The following is a 5,302-nucleotide window of genomic DNA, read 5'->3' as shown; positions in this document are numbered from 1 at the left end:
CACGCCGACGGGGCGGGAGGGGGTGGGCAGCATCCCGCAGCGCCGCCCTAAGAGGGGAGAGAGGGAAGGAGGGGGGAAAAGGGGGAGCCCTGCAGCGGGTCGGGGGGCTACGGGACTCCCTCGGTCGCCCTGCGGTCTCGGGGAGGGTGCTGAGGGTTTTGGTGTCCCTTATGGGGTCGCCCCCCCCACCCCGGTTGTAGGGGATGGGGATGGGGATGGGGATGGGGATGGGGATGGGATGGGGATGGGGATGGGATGGGGATGGGGATGGGGATGGGGATGGAGATGGGGATGGGGATGGGGATGGGGATGGCACGGGGAGGGGCAGCGGGTGGAGACAGCCGGGGTGGGGTGGGGAAGGGTGGTCGGGGTTGGCCCCCGGTTCCTAGGTTCCCGCTGTGGGGTGTGCTGAGCAGAGAGAGAGGTTTTGGGGTTTTGAGCTCCTCACCAGGGAGGTTCGTTTGGAGAAGGGCAAGGGGGCTCCGAGTCCTTCCTCGGCTGCGCTCCTGGAGTAGGTGCTGCTGAAAATACCCTGGAAAGGGAGGCATGGGGCGAGGCATTGCACCCCAAAGACCATTTACGAGGTGAACCCAACCTGGCCTCTCCCTTGCCCAAAGGGACACCACAGACCCATGGCTGTGCCCACCAGCACTGTGCCCCCTCACGTATCCCTCAGCCAGAGCAGGGCACACACAGCCGCCCTCCTGCCCACCCGGCTGTCCCAGGCCACCCTCACCATGGGGACACGAGGCACAAACCCCTCGTGGCCAGCCAAGAAGGATGGTGACCCCTGGGAGACATCCCTGAGTACAAAGGCAGGAGGAAGAGATTAGATCCAAGAGTGCTGGCAGCTCTGGGAGCCTTGTGGAGATGTGCAGAACATTTTTCTCGGTGGAGAAGCCAGAGGAGATTTACTGGAGGGGGTAGTGGGGTATCCAGTGTGCCATAATCTCCCTCATCCTGAAAGCACTGCCCATGGCAACATCCCCAGCTGCATGGCAGCGGGGACATCCTACTTCCACTGCCACCATGGCTGTGTCCCTCAGTGCCAAGTCCACATGTCTTTTGAGTACCTCCAGGGATGGGGACTCCACCGCTTCCCCGGGCAGCTTGTTTCAATGCTTGACCAAGATCCTTGAAGGTCCTAGTACCAGTGGTTTTGGCTGTAGGACAGCAGGCACCTTGAGCAGGCGGGTGTGCGACGAAGGGCACCTGCCCATTGGGAGCTTGCCCCTTCACCACACTCAGAGCAGGGGAGAAGCAAGCACAGGGTTAGTGGCTGGTGTGGTGAGCCTCAAAACCAGGCAGGCACTAAGCTGACACCTTCCCCTTGAGCTGAGGGGGTTGCTTCCCCTCGAGCTGAGGGAAGACAAGTGGAAGATGCACATCTGAGGGATGCGCTGGGACCTCAATGGTCTCACCTACCAAGCCCCTGGTCAGCCTGCAGCCTGATCCTGCTGTCACAGAGCTGCCTTCACCCAGCCGTCCCTCCCTCCTTCTCCAGGACAGAAATCCCATGCACACAAAACCCCTTTTCTTCCCAGCCTTTTGGGTTTGGTGAAGAAGCGAGGGCAGGAGGTGAGGAGGGGTCAGCACGTGCCTCCCCGGGCCCAAGGCCGCTGCAGTGCCTCTCCCCCTGCTGGAAATCAGCCTCCGAAGGTGTGTGACAAGAACAAGCAGTCCTTGATCTGAAGCCTGCCATCCTTTGAAGAGCCCGTGCTCCAGCAAAGCAGCCAGCAATTGCTGCCTTGAAGAAAGCTGAAAAGCTGCTCTGCAAGCTCTGCAGTTTCATTCCTCTCCCCCTTGAAGCACCAGAGCTGTACACTAATCAAGCTATTTCTGCTACAAGCCGGGGAGGAAAGAAAGGGAGATTGTTAGTGTTATTGCTATTTTTAAATACTTTGCAGGCTCTTGAATAGGATGATGATGGGGGCCGTGTAAGGACCCAGACAGAGACAGATTGATGTGTGCTGAACGCATCTGTTATTCTCCAGTCGGGAGGCGGCTCCGTCGGTGGCACGGCTCCGAAGGTGCAGCAAGGAGCTGCACCGAGGATGGCTCCCGGCTGCCAGCAAGGCTTTGGCTCTGCTCTGCCAGGGCTCTCCGCCTCCTTCTGTACCGTCGTGAGGTGCCGTGACTGTGGAGGGGCTCCGGGTTTGCCAAAAACCCCTGGGAATTGATGTGCAGGGTGAATCTTTGCAAGGGTCGCTGTGTGCGTGCCTGAGACTTCATGCACCTTTGTCTGTATTTGTGTATGCCTTGCACTCTAGGGATGAGGTCTATCCCTGAAAAATTAGCCTGAGTGACTGCCTTTCCCTCGACAGGTCCTAGAAATCCAAACTGCTCCAAAACCCAAAGCAAAGAAACGCAGCGGAGGAGGCACTCTCAAGCTTTGGCCTCACCCCAGCAGCAAGGAATATTCCCACGTGGCAGAGGGAGAGCAGGGAGGTGAGGATGAACATAATGCTGATGGAGGATTTTAAAAAAAAATGCAAGCTCAGGTGACAACAGATTGAATTCCCTAGCCCTTGGAGCAGGTGAGAAAGTTGAAGATACATGGTCAACACCTGAAGGCAGCCCCTCTGTTCTCCCCAAACTCTTCAGTGTTGGGTGGGAGCTCCATGTGCCGCTGGGGGATGATGCTCCAGCACCCCACCCCTCTGGAAAAGTTTTGCAGAAGGAAAATATGTATTTAGCTTTCAATCGATTTATATGCCATCCTCTAATACCGAGCAGAGAGTTATATGCTGACGGTTGATTTCTATAGGGTAGCTCTGGAAAAAAAAAAAAAAAAGAAAGCCACTCTCTATTAAAATGTCAGCTTTAAGAATAGTTTTTATGCCATTCTGCCAGTCTCATCTCTGTTAAATTCGATAAGGCTCTTCCATAAAGGTAAGTAACTGCTTTTATAAAAAAAAATAAAATACTTCTGAAGCGAGCTATCTGTTGAAAGCACGGGTGTTGCAGCTTTTGAAGGCGCTGCCATAGGGAACCCATCTCTCCGCGGAGGGGGAGCCAGGGCAGGCCCTGCCCCTCGACATGCATGGGAGCGGGGCAGATCCGTGTGTGCCATCATTTGATTAACTCAAATGTTCATCTCAAGTCCAGAAGGACGTGGAGGGCCCTGCTTTCCCCAACTGCCGTGCTGACAGCGATGTCAAGCCCTCCTTTTTCCAGCGGCGGATCATGACACGTCCTTTGTCTGTCCCCGTGGGGAGGCGGAGGGAGGCCGGGGGTGGAGAACAGAGGCCAGTTGTCACCCAGCTCCTCGGCTACATGAGAAAGTGGCTTCTGTTTCCGAGCTCCTCTCCGCTCCACGTCTTTCATCGACATCAAATTAAACAAGACTTTCTTTTGTGCGACGGGAATGAATGGTCCGCGTCAGGGTCAAATAGCACTGCTTGCAAAGGCTGGGACCTGCCTCGCACAGTATTGGCTTGTCCTGCAGGCACACAATCGCCATCGTCGGACATGCCCCGGAGGCAGGCTCCCTTCCTGGCACTGGACACATGGGGGCAGAGTCCAAGCACCCAGGCAAGGAAGGAGGCACACACCGGGGTGAGATACCCGTATGACAACCAGTGGTGGAGCAGGACTCATCTTGGCTTGGACCCTGCTCTCGGGTTGAGGCTGGGGTGTGAGGTGAGCATGCCTGCAGTCTGCTGGAGCCACAGCTGGACAGGCCTTTATGAGAGACCTGCACCTGGAGGTTGGATTGGAAATCTCTTGATTAGGTGGTGTCCTGATCTGGGTAATGGTTTCAGTTCTGATTTTTGGTCTTTAAATGAGAGATGGCCCTAAATCCCTGGGGACTGTCCTAGTCAGCCGCATGCATCCTCCAACATGAGCCTGTGAAGGAATCTCAAAAACACAGCAGAAGCTTCTGATCACCCAGAATCAGCCTCCCACTGCAGGTTATGGGCCAACAGAAAGCTACACACTGTTCTTCTCTGGTATGTATTCAGATTTTCATTCACCAAGTCTTGGTGATGATGTTGGTCCCCTCAAGGATGTCATCTACTGGTGCCAGCCTTCCCGTGCTGGATAGTGGAGTTTGGACAGAACCTTTTCTCATGGGAGGTCTGAATCCATTAATGAATAAGCAGAATTTGTATATGAATGCCATTTGCTTGTCTGCAATGAAATTTGCAGCATGGTTTTTCTGAGGCCATGACCTCTCCCTCAACATGTGTAGCCTCCACCAGTGCAATGGAGTTGTGCTTAGGAGGTAGCTTGGACATTTCTGCTTCAATGCATTTAATACTCCACTTCTGGAGATCTCCTGAGCACAGTTCAGGCCAAGCTGATTACAGCTGTTCTGAGTGGCATTGAAAAATATAACATAATAATGAAAAAAAAGAGCTGGGTGCCAAGACATGCTATTCCTGTGTCAGTCAGCAGTGAAGAAGTGCATGCCATGGGCAAACCCAGGGCTTGAACAGGACAGCAGCCTGAAAATTAAAGGTTCTGCAGAAGTCTGAAGGAGTCTTGGTGATTGCTGTATTGTGTTACACTAGCAAATAGAAGGGTCACTGCACTGGGCTTTTTGTTAAAGGCATCTTAACCTTTAAGCTGTCAGTTTTGAGTGCTTATAATACAGGGCCAGGTAGGTCATTTTTGCAATGTGAAACTCTCTTTCCAGCCTGAAACAGAGCATCGAGCACAGGGGTGCCTAAATGATGTGCTGTGGCAATGCCATGAAGGGGCTCGGAAAACTTTCAGACCCCCATGCGATGATCTCCATGCGTTGTCCTCATGCTGATGAACTGCCTCTAAGATTAAGAAGCAACCCTACCCGACCTGAAACGGGAGGACAGACCCCCTGAGCAAAGCACTGGGATGAGCTCATGAGCACGGATATGGAATTCCCTTCCTCTCCATCCTCCTCCATCTGATGACCTCATCCCAGCTCCGGAGAGGCCACTCTGTGTGGGCGACTCAAACGGCAATTCAGTCCTCGGGCTCGTTTGGCTCTCAGCACCTCACCCACACAAATCCTGCCAATAGTCATTATTGTGATGCCTTCAGAGCTGCTTCCAGTGAGAAAAATCGGGAGAAAAATGACGGGTGGGTGTAACCTGATGTGCCTGCACCACACGCACCTCATATCCCCTCCTTATTTCAGTCTCATCCCTTATGAAAGGCTTCCTTGCTATTCCTGCACTTTCTCAGGATCAGACCAGGGACATGAGGTAAGTGTGAATGCACCAAGGCTCCACGCATGTGCACACACGTGTGTCTGCCCAGGGATGAGTGTGCACACCTATAACACACACCAGTGCTGCTCAGCAAGGAAAGCTGG

Source organism: Aythya ferina, assembly GCF_964211825.1.
Source record: "Aythya ferina genome assembly, chromosome: 1".
In the NCBI taxonomy this organism is placed as follows: domain Eukaryota; kingdom Metazoa; phylum Chordata; class Aves; order Anseriformes; family Anatidae; genus Aythya; species Aythya ferina.
The sequence above is the reverse complement of the archived record's forward strand: the minus strand, read 5'-3'. Positions refer to the sequence as shown.